Source organism: Callorhinchus milii, unplaced genomic scaffold, assembly GCF_018977255.1.
Source record: "Callorhinchus milii isolate IMCB2004 unplaced genomic scaffold, IMCB_Cmil_1.0 Scaffold1, whole genome shotgun sequence".
In the NCBI taxonomy this organism is placed as follows: Eukaryota; Metazoa; Chordata; class Chondrichthyes; order Chimaeriformes; family Callorhinchidae; genus Callorhinchus; species Callorhinchus milii.
The window spans coordinates 5,700,215-5,722,956 of record NW_024704742.1 but is presented as its reverse complement, the minus strand read 5'-3'; the positions used below and the strand labels follow the sequence as shown (position 1 = coordinate 5,722,956).

The window sequence follows — 22,742 nt, the reverse complement described above, 5'->3', positions numbered from 1 at the left end:
GGGGTGTAGTGCGCGGCGAGTGTAGTGCGCGGCGAGCGCGGGCCGTGTGTTGCGTGGTGTTGTTCTGCCGAGCGCTTGCTTATAGCTTATAGCTTTCGCGGCCCCTACTGTACATGTCCGAAGAAATGTCGGTAGCAGCGCTTAGGTCCGTGTTTACGGGTCCGAGCCTTCCATTCTGCCACCTGCTCTCTATTTAGCGCCCGGCTTGTGCTTTGCGCGCTACGACCTGCCGAGTGGCGGAGCCGTGGGTGGCAACGCGATTGCAAGAACCAGAATCGACTTGCGGTAACAGTATTCTGAATTAAAGTCGTCTCTTGCGTTCGGGTGTAGCCCCGAGGTTTCTGATACCGTCATTTCCCATAACAGCCGGCGTGCGACAATTTCAGCGCGGGCGGGCGGGCAAGGCTGTCTGTCGGTTTCTGTGGTCTCCGATACCCAGCTCCTCGGCATGAGTTCAAGTCTGAAAGTCCTTCCAGTTGATACGGTGCCTTTATAATCGTCCTCTCCCCCGTGAAGTGTCGCGGTCATACTCTGGTTCCGTCTTGCAAATAGTTGCTGCTGCGACAGGCTAGGCGTTCACCAAGTGAAGCATTCCTTCCTTCATGTGAGGGAGTCAAGAATTCAAACCCATTTGCTAGATGTAGGTTCGTACAAATCACTCGGGTTCGGATGAGGCCATGATAAACTCTGAATCTGTAGCTCTTTATTGCTGCATAAATTACACATGCGCTCAATCCTAGCGTTAGACAATACAACAACAAGATTTCATTTAGAGAGCGCCTCTCACGTCGGGAGGACGTCCCGAGGCGCTGGACAGTTGGGTCGGGACCCGAGCATTGGGGCGGAAATGGTCAGCGGGAGGGAAGGGAGGGAGCGAGGAGGGGGTAGAAAATATTCTGTTTTATGGAAGTATTAATGTACGCTTTAGTTCTTATTGGGGATGTCTGGTGCAAGGGATCTTGTTCCAGGTGAAATTTGTGTGGGAAACGGCTCCGCAGACAAGATCAGGATCAACATTCTTCAGGTTAGCCCTGGGAGCCATGACTATTTATTTGGGAAGGCTCTATTCTGACACAAATCCTCTTTGAATGAAGGTGGTGGTGTTTGTGTATTTCGAGCAATATAAATCTATTTCTATAATTACTTACTGAGTCTAGCGTCCAAGTACCTGAATGTGGAAATGCAACTGGGCCACATTTTAATTTTATAACCCTGCAGAGTTGAAAAGATTGCTTTCCAGCTTGTAGGAACTATTTACTGAATGAACTCTTCTGCTCTTTACGTTGAAGGGAGAACACTGGAGCCAAGGACAGTGCCGTTGTGTGAGCCTCTACGTCTTAAAAGTACAAGTACGGTTGTCCTCGTTATCAAACTCGCTTCAGTTCTATTGCCATACACATGTGAAACTGTTGGCATCTAAAGGAGAGGGCAGGGCGGAGGAAGAAAATATCAAAATGTATGCAACACGCAGTTCTCAAGGTTTTAAACGTGTAATTTGGTGCAGTGATCCTCGTAATCAGTGGTTTAAAAATACCTCAATGACAGTAAGGAGGGAAGCTTGGGATAGTTGGGCCGGTGAACATATTTCTTGGCCGGCACTTTTTGTTTATAGCCTCCAGTTTATAGCACAGCCAGAGGTTGGGCGAGCACCTCTCGACATTTGGAAACACATCAAAAACACAGGCTTTTAAATTGGCTTTTGGACTTGGCACATTTTTTTTTCGGAAAGCAACAAATGGAGCAAAACAGTGTTAATTTGACTGCTCCTTCCTGCTATAAATCGGGTAATATTCGCGGGCAAAAGTGTGGTGAATTGCGAAAGAGTCACTCACTCTGCCTTCGTTTGAGTGAGGCTTTGTTCTTTATTGTGAGCCACAGTTATCCCACAGACTGAGTGAGATGGGCTACTATGTGATGATGCCTATTTTTGCCTGAAGACTTGTCACAGGGATTTAAACACAGGATTTCATTACTTTGGGCTTGTGTTTATACTTCACCACAGCAGCATCTCACAACCCACAAAACAGTCTTTTTATTAATTGACTGGTTTGGATAATGATTAGAAGTTTAAAATCAAACCATGTCGTTGCCGGTGCGGAACACGCTAAGGGGTATTATTAGAAACTAGTTCAAGGACTGTGTTTAATTTTTTTCACCAAAGTTTTTAAGGGCCTTTGGGATGGCGTTTTCATTTTAAAAATAAATAGCATTTTCATCCACCTGTTGCAATATTTTCAAGTAGTTTGCTTAATAATAAAAATAATAACCCTTGCATTTGATATAGCGCCTTATCAGGTCTTCGAGACGTCTGAAAACGCTTCGCAGGATATACTGTAAAGTGAATCGACCGTATATCTTGAGGGTGAAACGCGGCAGCCAATTGCGCACAGCAGTGTCCCACAAACAGTCGTGGATTGAGTGACCAAAACATAATCGTGAGTCTGACAGAGAATGTTTGTGTCGAGGGAAGGAGGGGGTTTACTGTGTTGGGAGGAGGTCTATTTGTATAGTGGTAGATAGAACCTAGAAATTAAAAGAATGCTCTTTCTGCATTAGCCCAAACTATTACAACTAAAACAAATTGTACTGCTGGTCACATGTGGATACAGCGATTTCCCCATTGCTATACAATTTCTCCGATCGTGTAGGAAATTGAACGAAATCGTCTGTCGATCTCTGATTGTGAAGTTCCCGTTTCGTACAAGGGCACAGAAGTAACCGATGGTATTGTAGAGTTGCTTCGTGATACAGTGTGTGGCTGCCATTTCCTAACCGGCCCGTGGTTGGTGTTTGCTGCCATACAAAAGAGAAAGTGTTGCTGTTTGAGAACAATAACCATCATACACACTAGAATTTGTTTTTAGCAATCCAAGCTTACAAGTCGTTTGCAAACCCGTTTGCAGATGAAGTAGGATTTTTATTTAAAAAAAATAATCTTGCTTGCTGAGCGGTTAGTTGTAACAATGCCGGCTTCAGACCCCGGGGACGCTGACGTGCGTGATTTACCTTTGCTGTAAATCTTAATTGAACATACTTCTCACCTGCACTTCCATGAAATTATTATAATACTCCTTGCACCTATAACATTATAATTTCTTTGAAACCTAGTCGCTGTGTACTTGTAGGCAAACGTGGCAGCCAGTTTGTGCGGAGCAGTGTCCAGTAAATAACCAATTTATCTGGAGGATTGTTGGCTTGGACACTGGCAGATACTCCCTTCTCTTTCCAAATCGTGTCATGAAATCTTTCATGTCTTTAATAACGTTTAAACTTTAGCATAAGAACATTTCTGATCCCTTTCTGGCAATATTAACTTAAAACTGCTGAAGTCTCTTTAGTTCTCTGACCACATGCAGAAGCTTGTCCTTGTTTGATCGTAGAATCTTAAAAATTTACAGCATTTGGCTCATTGTGTTGACTTTGAAGGGCAATCAGTTTAGTCCCTTTCTCCAAACTCTTTGTGAAATATTTTTTCTAGTTCCCTTTAAAAGCTATTAGAGATTCTGCTTCAACCAGTTTTTGGTATGACAAAGGCTCATTTATTGCTCATCCCTGGAATCCTATAGCGTATTGGTTAGAACACTTACCTCGCAAGTGAGGGGACCACGGTTTGATTCCCGGGCAGGGCAGGGCAAAACCTTTGGCAAATTTCCTTCCTCCACACGCTTCTGTTTACTCAACAGTAAGAAGGAACCCATTTGTTAGTCGATTGATGGATTGCCTTTTGGGGGTAATAATCCTTTTTTTTAAAAAAAAAAGGCCACTTAATCCACTACTGTTCGTGTTTTGCCCACAAAATTTACAGTCTATTCACTTTACAGTGTATTCTGTGATGCGCTTTGAGATATGTAACAATGAGAAGAGGCTCTATATTATCCCTGATTGCCCAGAGAAGTTGATGACAGGTTTTTTCTTTAAGCTGTTGCAGTTGGCTTAAGTGTTTAGTGTTTGGATTGCAACCTCGACAGTCTTTTCACATTGGTCACTTGCATATCACCACTTGAGTGACGGAACCAATATGCAAGATTATTTGGATTGACTCCAACGTCTAAATAAGTATTTGATATTGCCCTGAAACCATTGGAAAGTACTTCACGGGAAATTGCTTTCAATTGTGTATGTGTAGGTTTGTTGGATGGGACACCGGGAGATACTCCCTTTTTTGAATGATGCCACGGGATGTTCAATGTCCACCTGAACATGTAGACGGGACCATCTCTGACAATGGTCCACCGCTCCCACCGGACTGTGAGCTCAAAGGTAACCTAGGCTGCCAGATGAAAGTGCTATCAACTGAGTCCAGCTGATATCAAATGATACACAAACCAATTTGATCTTTGAACAGAATAGTTTGCCTGAATGGCCATGGGCCAGGGTGTGAAAGTCCAATCATCGCAAGACAGTCAGTATCCGAAAAACATTGCCAGGACAGATTTGATGGGCCGAATGGCTTGTTTCTGTGCTGTAACTTTCTAATCATATTGGCTTATTTTAAAGTAAATGCTTGGATATCTCGGTTGGTTTGTGCACTTCTGATTGGCTATTATAATCAGAACTACTGTATTATTTTTCTTTCCCACTAACATTGTGGGTCAGCTAACATGCTTAAAATAGTATGTTAGCTGTTTTCCTGTGTGCCTGTACTATGGGTGCTTTGCTTCAAAGCAATGGATGTGACGTTTTGGAGCTAAACTTGTTGAGATCATTGAGAAATAAACTCAGCTAAGATCTAAGTCTGATCCGCTTGTATTTGATATAAACCATTGCAAAGTCCTTCACCAGGAATTGCTTTCAAGCGTCTATTTGTTGGCAAACGTGGCAGCCAATTTATGCACAGTAAAGTACAATAAACGGCTATCAAGTGAACGACTAATATATCTGTAGGATTGTTGACCGGTACACCGGGTAGAAACTCAACTTCTCCTTAGAGTAATGATGATAATCCTTGCCTTTGATTTAATGCTCTGTCAAGTAGTGAAACATCTCAAAGTTCTTCACTCTTTTACTGTACAGTACTATCATATACAGTAGACGAGCTGCAAGTTCTTTTGTAAGTTATTTTGACTGTTCCAAAACGTCTCAAGCTTCTTTTCTCTAAATGCTAGGAATTAACAAACTCATGTTGAATAGTATCCCAGCACCTTCGGGCGTCCTCTCGCCGTGAAAGGCATTTTACAAGTGTCATTTTGTTGTTGTTGTTTTGTAAGGGAACCCAGTACCCAATTTGGCACAGGGAAGTCTTGAGGCGGACTTTGAGGGAGCGAAGGAACTTCGGGATGGTGTTCCATTGAGTCCGGGCAGAAAGGCTGAAGGCTCATACCCCTTCAAGTCTGTCTTACTTCCCTCGTTTTAGACGTGTGTGAAGTTGGGTGCTACTAGATAGACTATTTTAATCAAGCAATGAGCAGTGGAGAAATCTGATCAAGGTAAGCACATGGATAGAGACAGACTGACTCGTACACAACAGACACGGAAACTGGATATCTGCACTGTTTTCAAATCCGCGTTGAGCCTGATCTCAATTAGTCCCAAATGTTTCTGTTTGGATTATTTTACTTTTCAAATTGTTCAGATGCTCAGTATTATGAAATCTCACTTCGCTTACTTTGTTCCCTTCTGTTTCGAGGTGAGATTTATTCAGGGGTGTGGTTCTGTGGAGTGTGGTTCTGTGGATATTGTTAGCTTCTACATGTTGCCCAAATAGCCATTATTTGTGTGTACGGCTACCCTGGATGTCGACAAACTAGTTGAACATGGGAGAGAAGACAGTTGAGGCCCATATTAACCTTTATATAGTGACATTGTACATAAGAAGTGGTTGCTAACAAAGAAGCATGTACCCCTGGACTTTTGTTTCATAGAATCAAACAGCACAGAGGGAAGCCATTCGGCCCATCGTACCTGTGCTGGTTCTTTTAAAGGAGCTATCCAAATCAATCCTACTGCCCTGCTCTCTCCCCATAGCCCTGCAAACTTGTCCTCCCAAGAATTTATAGAACCATGGAAGTCTGTCCCGTGAGGAGGCCATTTGATCCATTCTATTTTTTTCGGCTGTAATGGACTATGTTTTTAACGTAACCCCCAGCTCGGGTCCGAAACACTGATTGTCCAGCACCTTGGGACATCCTCCCGACGTGAAAGGCGCTATACAAATGTAATTTTGTTGTTGTACAAGCATGAATTATGTGTTTGTGGTGGTTTTTTTATATATAGTAAAACAAAAGTGGTCTTTGTTCTTGAGAACTGGTTTGCTCGGGTAACAATAGAGCAGTGTTTGGATAGTTGGTTGTAGATGGCTGTAGTTCAACGTAATCGTATTTTTAATTTAATTTAAAAATTTAATTTAGTTTCTTATCCCGTTGTCAACGTTTCAAAGTGTTTCACAGGAGTGACTGTATATTTCCAGGCGAAACATGGCAGCCAATCCACGTGTACAGCAATGCTACAAATAGTATAATAATAATCCTTGCATTTGATATAGCGCCTTATTAACGTCGTCGAGAGGTCTCAAAGCGCTTCACAGAATATGCTGTAAAGTGAATTGACTGTGTTTTGTGGGCGAAATGCAGCAGCCAATTGCGCACAGCAGCGTCCCGCAAGCAATCGCAGATTGAGCGACCTTGTCGCCCGGAAGAATCTTCAGCCGTGAGATTTTGGACATGCCTTATTTGGATCTGAATCTGCCTACAATGACCAGTGCGGCAATGCGAGAGTTCCACCACAGGAGGGTGTCCTACCCCATTGAGTTCACTGAGCACCTCCAGTGACCAGTCCAAGATAAAGCCCTATTCCATATGTTCTGAGTAAACATTGTGCATTGCATCCATTTCTAGTTCTGCAGACTTTAAACCTATAACAAACTAGAGTTAAGTTCCTGTGCAATTAGACGATCGAATGTCTTGCTATTTCAGAGTCAATGGCTGAACTTCGAAGGACCAAGTATCCTCAGGGATTCTAAATCCGAACTAATTTAGAACCTTTTTGTACTTGTGCCGCCGAATGAACGGTGGCTGAAGGATAGATTTGGTGTGTGGGAAGATTGATTCTGCCCCATCCAATTAATAAAGATCACATAGGTTGCAAATTTGTCCTGAAATATCTCCACTCACCTCATTGAAAGTTCAAACACTGCACGACTTCCTGAAACTAAGGAGGACATTAAAGGACCAACACAGTCGTTTACTGACCTTTTGTAAATTGGTATTGGTTTATGACTTCACATTTTCATCATGACTGGGACTCCCTCCTAAAGTCTTCATATATAATTTAGGATTGGCACTTTAGAGTTTAGCTGTTGGTGCCACTGCATGGGTTGGTTTAGGAATATTGGCAGTGTATCAGTGCTGCACTCAATGTTCAAACTTCCTTACTCATTTGAGCACAATTACTGCCCGCAGCGTACAGTAGTTTGATTTAAGAACTTGGAATGAAGGAGTCAGAAGAATTTACTCCAATCTGGGAAGATATTTTGAAGTAAAGGTCCCAGTTGCTAGATGATTTTTTTTTGGACACCCGGGTGTCTGGACATGCGTGGAAATGCATCACCGTGCTTAGGAGTATCCAAACCAAACTATTGACCATTTCCCACGGTTTCTGTTTGAATGAGATGGAGTGCAAACTCTCCTTGAGGGATGCACCCTGTTTATCGATCTAATCCTGGAGAGTTGAGATGGAGGTTGGCGAGAGCAAGGCTTGGTGATTTCAGACTGTATTGGAAGTGCTAGAGTTCAGGCAGCACAGTATGTAACTACGAGCAGTAGCCAGCTTGCTGTTGCTTGCCCTGATAAGGTCATGTACCTTTTAGGGCTTTGGCTTGCAGGAGCTAAGTGTGCAGTCAACAGTGCTTTTGAATACCATGAAGTAATCTGGCTCAGATTATCGGAAGACTCTCACAGAAGATCGACTCAATTTCCAATATTGGATTCCCGTTTATGTCACTTTGGAGCCAGTTGAGCTGCAAAGAACACCCCCATTTTAATCTTCCTCCTTCTCTATCCGCTTTTCCCAGGGTAGATTTCGGTTACGAGCTTCCACATTATCCAGCCTTGTCTAAAGCTTGAAAAGATTTTAAAAAAAATCTGTTTTGCACATTGTATACCACCGTGCCCTTCAACTTTGTGGTTGCTCTTTATATAAGCTGGACCAGTGGATGTTGCCGAGACAGTGTCTGTTGGCAAGTTATTTGTACCTTGTTCCCACGTTGGATATTTCGCACATTAGGATGTGGTAAATGTCCTTGTTTTTCACAAGCATTCCACCTACTGGAATTGTAAACCACTGGTCTTTACTGCGGTCTTACTCCTACTTTTGTTTACCTTGTGTCAGTTTGTTTTTGTTTAATTGATGTTTTTTCTCCATTGAATGTGCCATATTTAAATGCATCTTGCTGTTGGGAGTCCCATCATCTGCCTTTTTAGCACAGCAGCTTTGTTTTGAATGTGCAAAAATGCCTCAAGATCCATTAATGGCCTATAGCCACAAAAAAACAGTGGAAAGTATTTCTGACTTGAAATTTACCACATCAATTCTAACTCCAAAATCATCACTGTTCTGCTCCGAGGAGAGATCTGTGGAGGGTAGCTCTAAACTGATTTTGAATTTGTATCCAAACAGAAATAATAAATCCAGTCCTCGAGTCTGGACCCTCTCAAGGGCTGAACCGGCTCCAAGGTGACACACTCCGTAATGGAAAGACGGAATTGAGTCAGTTCTCTGTGGCAGTCTCTCTCGGTAGTACAGTTCCTTTGCCAGGCGGGTCCACAGTATTCCAGGGCACTGCTGATGATAGCACAGCCCAGCCTGGCTCATCGGCGGGACTTGCAAGGGCAGACCAGTCCCTAAGGCCAGGGAATCCTCCCATTCAGCTCCTGCTAACCCTGCAAGCCAAAGCCCCAACGGGTAGCATGGTCCTAGCTGGACAAGCAGCGGGAAAGCTTGCGAGACAGCAGTATCAATGGCAAGCTATGTAGTTTTAGCTGGTTAGATTCCAGCAGTACCTCAACGCACACTCTGAGGTCTCCAAGCCTTGGCTCATGCCAACCTGAGCCTAATACTTTCTGGAATTAGGAAAGCAGGATGTGTCTCCAGAGAAAGAATGCGCATTCCTTTCCAACAATCTAACTCTGGGATTTCCATGTGTAGATGGGATGCATGGAAATCCCAGCTTGGTTTGGATACTCTTAAGCAGGGTGATGGGTTTCCGCATGTGTCAAGACACCCAGCTGACCCAAAAAAGTCAAGGGATGGTGATAATAATAATAATAATAATATGTGTGCTGTCACCAATTGGCAGCCTTGTGCACCTATTCCAACAGACAACCACAGAAACTCATGGCAAAGGAGAAGGCTATTTTGCCCATCGTATTTTGCTGGCTTCCTCAAGCAGTCTTTTCATTCCTATTTATCTGCCCTTTCCCCATACCCCTGGAGGGAAAGGGCAGGTAAATTTTAAAAAAAAAAAAGGGTTTGTCTAGTTCCCTCTTGAAGGCCCTGTAGGATTCTGCCTCAGCTTTCATTCCCGGCAAGAAATTCCATATCTTAGCTACTCTGTGCATCAAAACAAAACAACTCATACCCTTTTTCTTTCTCTTCCCAAAATGTGTAAGCTCACATTTGTCTGCATTAAGTACTATTTGCCATTTCTCTGCCCAACCAACTAATCCATGTCCTCCTGAAGTTGCTTTAGATCTTCAATTCTGATCAGTTAAGATGTACTTGAGCGAAATAAAACGGTGGGGCAAAGACTAGACGGGTCAGGTAACAGCAGCTCAGTTCGGATAGAACTGATTTATTAGCATCCATCTGCAGCATCTAAATAACCTATCGTCAGATTCAGTTGTGAAAATCTCCTGGGGCAAAAAAAAACTGAAACGGTTTTGGCTCTTATCAGATCTGGTGTTGAACGCTCTGAACAAGTGTCTCCTTTCAGTGGACAGACTGAGTGTTTTGCTGTTTTCTGGTAGTATGTCAACATGAACCTGCTGTTCTGTGAGCTGTCTTCGCGTGGTGGATTTTGAGTCTTTCATCTCTCGGTTGTTTTCTTAACTTAGGTGCTTTATTTTTATTGTGTTGTAATTTTATTGCAAAAAAGGGAGGCGAGGGCCAGAAGCTGACAGAGCTGCCGATTGCCAGCACACTTGCAGCCAACTTGCGTCACAACAAAAGTTGTAAGATGCAGCTCTTGCACAGAAGACGAGTGGCAGTGAATTGAAAATCGCTTTATATATTTCTAAAAACACGAATACACCCCTGGACTATACAGGCTTCCTGTATGCTCGCCAACCTGGTTTATGCTTTATTGGGCGTACAGCAGTTTCCATGTTGACAATGTCATGGCTTTATTATCGCTACCGATTTATTTACTGATTTGTCATGAAGTAAACGGTGGCTGCTGATAAAAGCTACAGCGTTTGTTTGACAAGCAGTTTTACTAATGGCTGGCGTTTTCTGGAGTTTGAGCTTTTTTTTTTAATCTTAAGTGGACAAATTCAGTGATTGCCATTAAAAACAATCTTGCCTTTTCCCTTCCCAGACTCTCTATTTAAATGAAGTTTAGTTTAAACCTGTTAATTTAAATCCATCCCAAATTTCTAATTGCTTCCAGGATGGAAAATCGGCCGATTTGTAGCCTGTGTGATTGGGGAACATTCGGATGCAATACAAAATTACATTTGTATAGTGCCTTTCACGTCGGGAGGGTGCACAGGTCCTTCTAGTAAACCTGGGATGGACCTCATTCCTGATTAATTGCACAGCTAACTGTGAACCATTAGAAGTGAAATGAAGCGTGTGTCTTGTATGTTGCTTTATATAGAGAGGGTTTCTCAGGTTTATTCAGTTTATCTAGCCGATCAATCATGCCCCAAATTTCTGTTCTTTACGAATGCTGAATGTCTGTCGCTGTGTTCCCAAGACTATACTCTGCGAAGGATGCTATCTAGGTGCAATTTGTTGTTGAATGAGCTATTATCTATGAGCTTTGCTGTCTCAGCTTTGCTGAGATCTTTCCAGTGATTTATGTACAGTATTTGCAATACGAGGAAGGGGACACCGGAAAGCACTGAGTTTGCGGTAGTCTACTTTTGACCATTCTTCTTTTATGGGTTAAAACGTGTGTGACGAGCGTCGTGCTGCAGATGCCTGGATCTGAGTCCTGTAGCTCAGTGGTTAGAGCACTCGCCTCGCAAGCGAGAGACCTGGGTTCTGTTCCCAGCAGGGCGAAACGTTGGGCAAGTTTCCTTACTCCACACGCCTTTGTTTTCCCAGCAATAAGTTGGAACCCGGTTGTTAGTCGATTGGAGGATCGCTTTTCCGGGGATAATAATTTGTTCACTCAATTCCACGACTGTATGGGACGCTGCTGTATGCAATCGGCTGCCGTGTTTCACCCACAAATATACAGTCAATTCGCATTACAGTATATTCTGTGAAGCGCTCGAAGACATGAAAAGCGGTATATCAAATGCAAGGATTATTATTACTATTACTCTATGGTGTTCTACTCTTGAGGATAATAATAATAATAGTCCTTGCATTTGATATAGCGCTTTTCACGTCGGGAGGACTATTATTATTATTATCCTCAAGAGTAGAACACCATAGAGTAATAGTAATAATAATCCTTGCATTTGATATACCGCTTTTCATGTCTTCGAGCGCTTCACAGAACATACTGTAAAGTGAATTGACTGTATATTTGAGGGCGAACGCGGCAGCCAATTGCGCACAGCAATGTCCCACAAACAGTCGTGGATTGAAAATGACCAATTTAATATTCTTTTGTTTTTGTTAGAGGGATTATTATTAGGCTCTGTGTGGAGTAAGGAAACTTGCCCAAGGTTTCGCCCTCTGCCTGGAATTGAACTCAGGTGTCTCGCTTGCAAAGCGAGTGCTCTAACCACTGAGCTACAGGACTCCACAGGATCCTACTGGATACCTCTCACTAACCTGCTTCCAAAGTGCTGCCTAAAACTACCACACACCCAAGAAATGGGAGAGCAGCCAGTTAGGGCAAATTGCGAGAGCAGCTTGACCCCGTTGCAAAATCGTATCTGATTAATTGACAGCCAGAATCTTAAAAAAGGGAACCTTCTGTTTCCTTGTGGTTAAGGTATGTTTTCCTATTCCCATCCATTTGTTTTAATGTCTCATCCAAAGGACAGACATGAAACGTCCAACCTCATAAAAGTGCCATTGTTCACGCAAGAACTGGTTCAATTAGCTGCTGAACTTGAAATCCTGTGTCCGTACTGTCTAAGAGATGCTCTGTATAAGTGATGGGGGGACAGGTTTTAATTTCTGGTGATGAAGGAAATTCAGTTTCTGAGTACGCTACAGATGGCTGACGGGCAGTGTTGTGTTTGACCATATATCCAGTCACCAGAGCCTTGTCGAAGCCGTGGTAATGTCTGCCGAGAGGCTTTGCGGGGTTAGTTTCTGGTGATAGAATTACTGAGTGTACATACTTCAGTTTAGTAGCATCTGTTCGACGAATATCCAGGAAGAAAGTTCATGAAATCCAGCACTAACTAGTCTGCTGCATTGGGCATGCCAGCTAGCCCTCAGCTTCCAGTCTCATGTCTTTGCCAAGTCCTGCGCTGAACCATCTGGTCTTTAGTGCTGGAAAAAGTTGATATAAAAATACTGTGGAACAAATTTTTGGTATCCCGTAACCCCAGGTACTGAAGTCCCGAAACTCTGGAACTCCCTCCCTCCCTCAGTCCCTCCCTTGCCCATTCCCCCCCCCTCCCCACTTTCATATCCCACGTAAAGACCTTCCTTTTTGACCGTGCTTACTTGCGTTGCACCAGGTGATGAACTTGCTGAACATTTCACAGGTTGATAACTATTGGACATGTGCATGTTTGTGAATTGAGGGACATTGAGGGGTCAATAGAGTGTAGACGATGGGAACTGTTTTGCAACTAGTTGACTCGCGGGAATGCTGCTCCTCTAATTTTTTTTGGGTGGGGGGGTCAGTCACATTCTGACGCATGCGGAAACCCATCACATTGCTTCAGAGAATATCCAAACCAAACAAAGTTCCACGTATGCCGCCTCGGAGCGCACATTCTCTCCCTGGAGGGACACAGCCCATTTAATTCCAGAGAGTATTAGGTGCAGGCTCGCAAGAGCCAAGGCTTCGGTATCCCAAAATGTGCGTTGAGGTAACTGCTGGAGTCTAACCAGCTAAAACCGCGTAGCTTGCCCTTGAGAGGACTATCTGGTGAACTTTCCCATTTCTAGTACAGTTAGGACCACCCTAACCATCAGGGGCATTGACTTGCAGGGTTAATAGAAGCTGAGTAGGAAGAATCGCTAGTGATTTTCCTGGCTCTCTCAAGTGCTTCAATGTGAAGGGAATGCTTTGTATTCCTAAATCAAGCAGTGCTCGGTTCCCTCTTTCAGTTAAACCTTCGCCCAATTTTTCCCCTCCCATACATATTATCCGTCACCACTTTTTACCAACCGGGCAAGGTTTCTTGTATTTTATGATAACTACACCCTGCTCACTTATTTACAGCCCGGGTATGGAGAGTGGAGTGACTCTTTAAGTGCGTAACAGCCAGGCTGGTCTGTGCTGTCATCAGCAGTACTGTGTACCTGCCTGGCTCAGTAACTGGATTAAAGACCACCACAGAGGTATGAATTGATTTCAGCATTCTGTGGTCAAACATGTCACCTTAGCCTGAAACATCTTAAAGCACTTCACTGCAATTACCTCAAAGTGCAGTGACTGTATTTCTAGATAAACGTGACATCTTATTTGTGCAGTGCCCCCCAAACAGTTGGAAGGTGAATGATCAATGAACCAGGGGATTGTTGGACAGGACACCAGGAGCAGTGTCTCTTTTCAATAGCGTCAGGTGAATATTAACGGGGTCTCGGTTTAGACGTCTCGCCTGAAAGACAGCCCCACCTTCCAACCGCGGGCAAGGAGAGCCTTGTGTGGTAAATGCTCGTCAAAGGATGGTTCAGCAAGCACTCTTGATTTCAGTACAATGATGTAATTTTGTCATCGGCATATCTGGCAGCTGTGTGAAAGCAAATCTGTGAAGTAAATCTTGCCTGATAGACTCCTAATAAATACCATGTTCCTGACCTGCCCCATTATCCTAAAACAACTCCTCTCGAAAGTGCATCACCCATTACAGACTTGTCCCTCCCTCCCTTTCTTTCAGAAAGAGTTCAGGGTGTTTGGTTTAGAACCAGTTGACGTGCACCTCTAATTTTTAAGTACCGCAGTGAATGTGCGTAACAGACAGCAAAGACTGAACTATTTATTCTGTCTTCTCCTATGATTTGAGAATGTGAAGGGAATGCTTTTTATCCCTACATCGAGCAGTGCTAGGTTCGTTCTTTCAGTTAAACCTTCGCCCAATTTTTTCTCCTCCCATACGTCTTATCTGTCACCACTTTGTACTAACCGGGCAAGGTTTCTTGTATTTTATGACAGCTACACCCTGCTCACTTATTTACAGCCGGGTATGGAGAATAGTGTGACTGCAGGAGGGAGTGTTGAGTGCTGTGGATGGAATCCAGTGAGAGATCTTTGGCTGTTGATGACCAAAGGGCATGAGATTTTGTCTTGCTTCGACTGGTTACAGGCAGATAGATCCCTGTAGCTTTGGGGCAGATACTGTCTGGCTGTGTGTATGTGCAGGAGATGGTCGTGCAGCAGTGAACGCTGGAGGCAAGTAATTGTCTAATCGGTTAAGGGATACCTTCTCTGAGTCATGAGGAGAGACTAGAAGAGGCGAGAACCATCGGAGAAGTAACTGCATATGACGTGCTCGACCCCATACATCTGTCGGAACACATCCTTGAGCATTCATTCCATTTAACGCTTTGGTTACCAGTGTTTTGGCAGCAGCTCCTGTTTCAGTACATTTTCAGTTTGTACACGTTGCACCAGTATTACAAGAACTACTCAAACGCTTTTACTTAGCCTTCAGAATATATTGTCCTGGTTTTTTCTTTCCTGTTACCTCAGACAGGTTATTGTGGGGCTTGGCTGCCCTCTGCTCAGCCCCAGTGGGCATTCTTCATATGGGGGCCTGAAAGGTGTAGTATAATAATACATTTGATATCCTTACATTTGATATGGTGGTTAAGGAACTTGCCCAACATTTTGGGTGTCAGGAATCAAACGCACGTCTCTTGCTTGCAAGGCAAACGCTCTAACCACTGAGCTACAGGACTTCACACGTCATCGTCAGGCTCTGCATCAAAGGCATGTAAATCCTGGGACTAAATGCAGCTTGTGAAGTGAATTCTGCTGAATCAATTGTGTGCGTCTCACACACACACACACACACACACCCAGACTTCTGCACCTTATGCCAAAGTTCAATCTGCAGGGTGAAACAAACAGCTTCTCCAGCCCCCGCACCGTCTCGTTCGGTGTTCCTCAGGGCTCTGTCCTCGGTCCCCTCCTCTTCACCCTCTACGTGCTCCCCCTGTGGTGACATTATCCGCAGACATGGGGTAAATTTCCACATGTATGCGGATGGCACCCAACTCTATCTTTCTGCCTCACCCTCAACTCCAAGACTACTGGTGTCCTGACCAACTGCCTGTCGGACATCAAGTCCTGGACGAGGGACAACTTTCTCCAACTCAACGTCAGCAAGACCGAGACCCTCCTGATTGGCTCGTGCCAGCCCCTCCGCACCTCGGGCGCTGGCAGCATCAGCCTCCACGGCTGCACACTCAACCTCACTAAGCCAGTCAGGAACCTGGGGGTCTTCTTTGACCCTGAACTTTCCTTTCTCTCCCACATCCGCGCCATGACCGGCACTGCCTACCAGCACCTCCGCAATGTTGTCAGACTCTGCCACTGCCGCACCCCTCAGGCTGCCGAAACCCTCACCCACGCATTCGTCACCTCAAGGCTCGATTACGGGAACTCCCTCCTCATCGACCTTCCCAACTCCTCCCTTCACAAGCTGCAGATCATCCAAAACTCTGCAGCTCGTGTACTCTCACGCACCAGGCTCCGTGACCCCATCACACCCACCCTCGCCCGACCCCACTGGCTCCCCATCCCCCAGAGGATCGAGTTCAAGATCCTCGTCCTCACCTTTAAGTCCATCCATGGCCTTGCCCCCTCCTCTCTGACCTGCTGACTCCCTACCAACCTGCCCACTCCCTCCGTTCATCGGGCTCCGGTCTGCTCCATGTCTCCCGCCCGACCCGCCCTACCATCGGTGGCCGGGCTTTCAGCCTCTCTGCCCCCACGCTCTGGAACTCCATCCCACAGTCCCTTCACCTCGCTTCCTCCCTCGCCTCCCTCAAGGCCGGTCTCAAGACCTTTCTCTTCGATTGTGCCTTTGGTCGCCCTCCCAACTCTCTGCCTTCCCTCAACCCTACACCACCCCTCCCTTATGCTCGGGGCCGAACGCCTGACTGTTCAGCGCTTTGGGATGTCCTCCTGACGTGAAAGGCGCTTTATAAATATCATTTCGTTGTTGTTGTTGAAACACTGACACTGTGATCATAGCTGGTGTGTTGACTTCTGTCTATGTGCCTGTAGTTATTCTGTAGTCCCATTAAAAATTATTCTTCAGCCTCCTCGGGTCAGGCAGTTCAGGTTGTGACGATCATTCATTTTGGAAAAGGGTATCATCCCTCAAAGGTTTTATATGGAGCTCGGGTCAGACAGTTCATCTTCAGTCCGTATTGAGTTTTATTAGCTCAGTGGATCTAAAACCGGATACAGACTCTTGCCTGACCATGCTACAAAACCTGCAGCTGGACAGCACTGTAATAATAATAATAGATCAATCCTCAGATACATAGACATAGAAACAGGAGTAGGTTATTCAGATCCTCGAGCCTGTTCCACCATTTTATAGGATCATGGCTGATCTGTACCTCAAGTCCAGTTACCCGCCCTTACCCCATATCTCTTAATACCCTGACCTAACACATATTTATCTACCTCCACCTTGATCTCGGGATAACACTGTAGATCAATCTGTTCAACCACTTTCTTGCTGTATCACTAGAGAGCCCCAGTTTCAAGCTTTTATCTAATAATAATAATCCTCGTATTTGATGTAGCACCTTATCACGTCATTGAGAATGACTTAAATGATTCTGTCAAATCTGCCACCGGCTATCCCTGTTTGAACGCAGCTCTGAGTTTAGCCGTGTGCTGGAAGATTTGTCATGTTTTCCACATTTGAGTGTACGTTTAATAAATCACCACAGTTATCCGTGAACGCTTACCCCATAGGTTTGACAGGGTTCTACATCAGTGTTCGAAAGTCTTCTTGCTTGAAATGAGAGCGGGATAATGGAGAATGCACATGCAAAACCATCATTGCTCTTGATGTAATTATTGTGGAGTGCTTTGAGATGTCTTGACATGTAAAAAGCTGCTATAAACATATACCTGTTTTTAGATCAGGGAATTAAAAAAAATAATACTGAAGATGTTCGTCATTATAATAAGCCTTGCATTGATACAGCACCTTATCATGTATCTGAAAGCTCTTCACAGAAAGTAGATCGCTTATAGGTAGATTATGCATTAAATTATAACTTTAAGCTGGAAGTCTCTATGTCCTGAAAGTAAAGAACTGAATTTTTTTTTAATCGATTGTATTTTGCCTCCATGAATGTGAATGCAATTGTCTAATTTGTTGCCAGCTTTACTTTAGGGCTATGTTGGTACAAGATGGCCCAGAAACGGCGCCTCGTAGAACTCTGGCAATCCGGAGAAGTAAAAGTGGCGAACGTAGGAAAGTGCCGAGAAAAACGCGTTTGACTTGATTTAGGTTTTATCTCTGGAAGTTCTTGAAACGATAGCAGTGATCGAGTAGTAGTGGAACATTAATGACTGGTCTTTTGCCAACTGTAGAGATGCACGAGTAAATAAATTCCATACTGCAACTCCATATAGAAACGTTTCGCTCGACTGGCCCTTCAGTGTTGCTAAAAATAGTTCTGTTGGAATCCTCGAGATGCGTATCCACTGGTATAAGAGGCAGATTCTGTTTACGTTTTCACACCAAGCGTTTGACCAATTACAGTCTTGAGAATAGGAGTGTTTTGTACAGTAGAACTGTACTGGACACTTGAGGGGAGTATAGCAGCAATGTTCCTACAGCAGGGAAAGGTGGCGTTTTGACGTCAGTTTGCTCTAAATTAAGAATTGGAAGAACAGATTTTCCTAGGCCCTTCAATAAAAACATTCGTGGCCGAACATAAGCGTGCACAAAGCAATGGAAACAAGATGAGCAGATTCACTCAACTGTTCCTTGGTAACCCTTGGCAAGGGTTTCAGTCATCAAGAGAAACGAGAGCTTAAATCCCTAGAGCTGAGTAGGTTAAGGGTGACCTGATCAAGGTCTTTAAGGTTAGGCAAAGGTAAACAGCGATAAATTATTCCATTCGTCCCCATTCTTTGGTGAGTGAGTAACGAGAGGGCGCAGGATAATTCCAAACAGAACTGGGTGGGTCAGACAAAAAAAAAAAAAAAACTTTACGCAGCGGGCGGCTGGAATGTGTAATTATCAGCCACAATCCGTCTTTGAAGCAAGGTCCATTAATAACTTCTTCGAGGAGGAGGAGGAGGAACATTAACGGGTGGGGGAGTGAGCCTGAGAGTGGGATTAGATTTGCGTTCAGAGCCCAGCGCAGAACTGATGGGCTGAGTTACAGCACAGAAGCTGTGCTGTAAGGTTGTACAGTTCTCAGGCACGACTCAAGCCCCTCGTTTGTAGTATTCTGGCTGCGCTCTCATACTGTCGGTGAGAGCTGTAAATGTTTTCTCGGCGATGACTCCCTTCTTTTTTTCATTGTTGTACTATTAAGGCTCTCGAGCCACGGAGCGGGACACGTCAAACTAGGATTGGATTTGAGTTTGTTGACGTGATATTTTTAAGATGGAAACAGTTGGTCACACAGGAAAAAGATGAAGGATAGTTACACGACCTACCCAGCTTTTTTGGGACCGTCACTAGTAACTCAACCACTTATAAGTTATTGACTCAGCCACTGTTACATATTACTGCTTGGTTGCTCTCTGCCAAATCTGTATCGTACCAGACCAGATGCACCTCTTGTCATAATAATAGCAATAATAATAATAATCCTTGCATTTGATGTAGCACCTTTTCATTTCTTCTAGGCGTCTCAAAGCGCTTCACAGAATATACTGTAAAGTGAATTCACTGTATTTTGTGGGCACAATGAACATATGAACAAGTAGAAAAGCACCGCTGTCTTCCACAGATCAGTGCCTGAAATCCAGCAAATCCACTTGACCTTTGGATAATGTGTTGAACAAATCATTTTTATTTCAGTGCAGAATTTGCTGTTGGCCGTTAGCTTTAGCTGCTTCTTAAACAATTTCCCTGGACATAACTAGAGTGGATTGATTGGCTGAAATCAGAGTTTAATCCAAACACCCTTTCAATGTATGCAAGTAAGTGGCTTTACGGAGCAAAAAAAAAAAAAAAAAAATATTCTCCTGTCGAGACCTGTGATTGATCGGATTTAAATCTTGCCAATCTCCGTTGTTGAGATACAATATAAATGACTCAGTTGCTCCTGTGAATTTAATCCATAGCTTGGACAGGCGCCCAGCATTCCAGCCAAGCAAGTGGCCTGTGCATGTGCAACACATGGCTGTGATGCCATCAGTGAGGCCCTCCCACCATTCCCCACCCGGCTGTTAATGCTGAGTGACAGCGAGTGGATTCATAAGAGGAGCACACGCTTTCTGAGAGCTCTCTATGGTGGGGTCGAACGAGCGAGCCCTGGAACAACAGTCACTCTCTGCAGCTCCACGAGTTATGTCACGCAAACTTTCTCTCTCTCTCTCTCTCTCTCTCTCTCGCTCTCAGTGTGAGTGAAATCAATCTGGCCAGTTGCTAGGTTTCCGAGGGTGTCCACTGTAATCTGTCCCACGAGACTGATCGCAAGCAAGAATTGATCTTTCTAGCGAAAAGGCTACGCAGGACTATTTTTAGTTCGACTTTGCTGAGGGTTTGTTTACTTACAAATGCTCACTTACGATTGCAGCTAATAGTAAGTACTGTGTTTGTATCTCTCTTTTCTTTATATATCTCTCTTTTCTCTGTCTCTGGGTTTGTTTTTCTTTTTCTCTCTCTCTGTATCTGGGCTTGTAGCTATCTTACTATCTTCCTTAAAGGGGAGAGTGCGCGTTCCATATATAGACACCCACCACCCTTGCGTGGAGATGGACAGTTCATTCTGGCCTCTCAATGTGAAAGCTCTCGTTCAATACAGGATTGCTGTCCGGCATTCTGAGAATCCTAACCGGATCCGTCTCGAGGCAATAGATTGACTCATTTCCCTCTCCCTCTCCACCTCTCCCTTCCTTCCTCTCCCAAAATCTGCAGTTCTCTCCCACTCTCCTTTACCCCCTCCATTGTGGAGTCCTGTAGCGTAGTGGTTACCGCACTCGCCTCACAAGCGAGAGGACCTAGGTTTGCAAGGTTTCCCGGGCAAGGTGAAACCTTAGGCAAGTTTCCTTACTCCACACACACACACACGCCTTTGTTTACTAAGCAGTAAATAGGAACCTGCTTGTTAGTCGATTGGTGGATCACCTTCCAGGGGTAATAATCCCTTCAAAAAAAAAATAATAATTTGGCTACTTGATCCACGGCTGTTTGTGGGGCACTGCTGTGCACAATTGGCTGCCGCGTTTCACCCACAGACTAAACAATCCCCACATTTTACAGTGTAGTCTTTGAAGCGCTTTGAGAAGTCCCCATGACATGTTAAAGCTCTGTATCAAATGCAAGTATTATTATGTGTCCTCAAATAAATTGGTTTGTATTTCTCCATCTGGACCTTGTAGCTTTCTATCTCTCTTGATGTATCTTCATCTGGGGATTGTAGGGTTCTTTCTCTATTTGGAGCAAGCAGCTCTCCATCTCTATCTGGGTTGTTGTCAGTGTTGAGAGTTCGGAGTACTAGATGCGAGATGTCATGTCGCTCACACACAGTGCAGTGACTGTTTCTTATGTTTACAAAGTGAGGGCACATATATATATATAGAATAATAATCCTTGCATTTGTTACAGCGCTTTTCACGTCTTCTAGACATCTCAAAGCGCTTCACGGAATATACTGTAAAGTGAATTGACTGTATATTTGTGGGTGAAACGCGGCAGCGTTTAATATATATTTTGGTTTAGAAATGAAGTCTTTCAGTTAAATCCCCAGCAACAGACTCTCCTGTAGATCAGAAAATTGCAGGTTCAAGCTCCACATCAGGACTTTAATTTACAGTCCAGGATGACACTCTGAGTGGGGTGCTACTCTGCAGTACAATCCATCAACTGAGACGTTAAATTGGGATTGCCTCTGCTTATTTATCAGAGATCCCATAGCACTGTGGCGATCAATCCTCCAGATAAATTGGTCAATCACCTCCTACCTTACTGCGCTCAAAATGGCTGCCACATTTGCCTGTGGGGGAAAAGATAAGTTTACTCTGCGTAACAGTAAATAATTCATTGCTTTGAGATATTTCAGCGTTAAGGTGCTGAAAATCACATTCTAAATGCTTGTTTATGATTGACGTAAATTTTCAACGTCACTCATTGTCCATTATCTATTTGTCAAAATGATCTTTTATTGGTCGTGCGCGGTGTTTTGTGAGAGGGAGAGAGGCACGGCTGTGCTTTCTGTCCCAGCACCATACAAGTCACCATTGTGCAGTGCACAGTGTGCTCATTTTCTAAATGGTTTGCTGGATTGTACCAGCGTTTAGACAATGAGGCCAAATGCCTTTTTTAAGGGAGCCTCCAGAATTGTGGTGGATACGATGCAGTAGCTCCAGAGGGCACCTGTCTATCTGGAGGTCGCACAACTCCCGCAGAACGTGCCTGCATCTTGCCAATAAATCTCTAACTGGTGTGTCCACCTCCTTCCCTGCAGGGGAAAGGTTACCCTGGGGGGCTTTACCGCATCTAGGACTGCTTCCTGCAGCTTACAGTAAGTTTCTATTCTCAGCTGTGTTTGCCAGATGGATTTCTAGCACCGAGGTCTGTTATGTTGTGTTGTTTTTTATTTTGTAATATCGTAATTGAAATGAAGTGCTGGAGAACTGAAGGTTTTCTCATCCTCGTTGAAAGTTGTGATGGCTTTGATTTAACAGTTTTGTGTTCGGTAACCGGCACTCACGCAATAGCACAATCGGGATAAATATCTCTGCCAATAATAATATATCTCCGGTGTAATAATCCTTACATTCGATATATCACCTTTCACATTCAGGAAGACATTTTGAAGCACTTCATAGAACTTTACAGTAGTGGCTATGTACTAGTAGGAAAACACTGCAATGATCCACGAACAGCTATGGAGTAATTGACCAATTTTATTTGAGGGATTGTTGGCTGGGACACTGGGCGAAAATCCCTTCTCTTTTTGAGTTGTGCCATGGAATCCTTAATGCCCTTCTGGACAGGCAGACGGGACCTTGTTTTAACATGTCATCTGCTCCATCAAAGCAATACACCCACCTCACTGCACTGGAGCATTGGCTTAGACTCTGGAGTTGAAAATTCAGTGGTGGGGCTTGAACCCCCAACCTCCTGACTCAGACATGACAGTGCTACCAAATGAGCCATGCTGACACACATTTAAACTATGTAAGGCATACGTTAGCGTACAGAGGGGGTATGTAACACTAATTACTGTAGATCCAAGCTTGCATTTGATATAGCGCTTTTCACGTCGGGAGGACGTCCCAA

The 22,742-nt window shown here is 44.2% G+C and overlaps 1 protein-coding gene across 4 annotated transcripts in view; it reads left to right on the top strand.

Annotated features, from left to right (window-relative positions):
* Positions 1–22,742, top strand: part of slc20a2 (solute carrier family 20 member 2) — a 56,374-nt gene that overhangs the window by 3,017 nt on the left and 30,615 nt on the right. The window contains exons 1-2 of one of the 4 annotated variants that reach the window (XM_007898988.2): positions 19,158–20,040; positions 21,925–21,981. The exons of 2 other annotated variants lie outside the window; for them this stretch is intronic. The gene's annotated coding sequence lies outside the window, so the exon portion shown is untranslated. Of the gene's footprint in view, positions 1–19,157; positions 20,041–21,924; positions 21,982–22,742 lie in introns of those variants that run through there. One more of the 4 variants, XM_007898990.2, reaches the window with a different exon arrangement.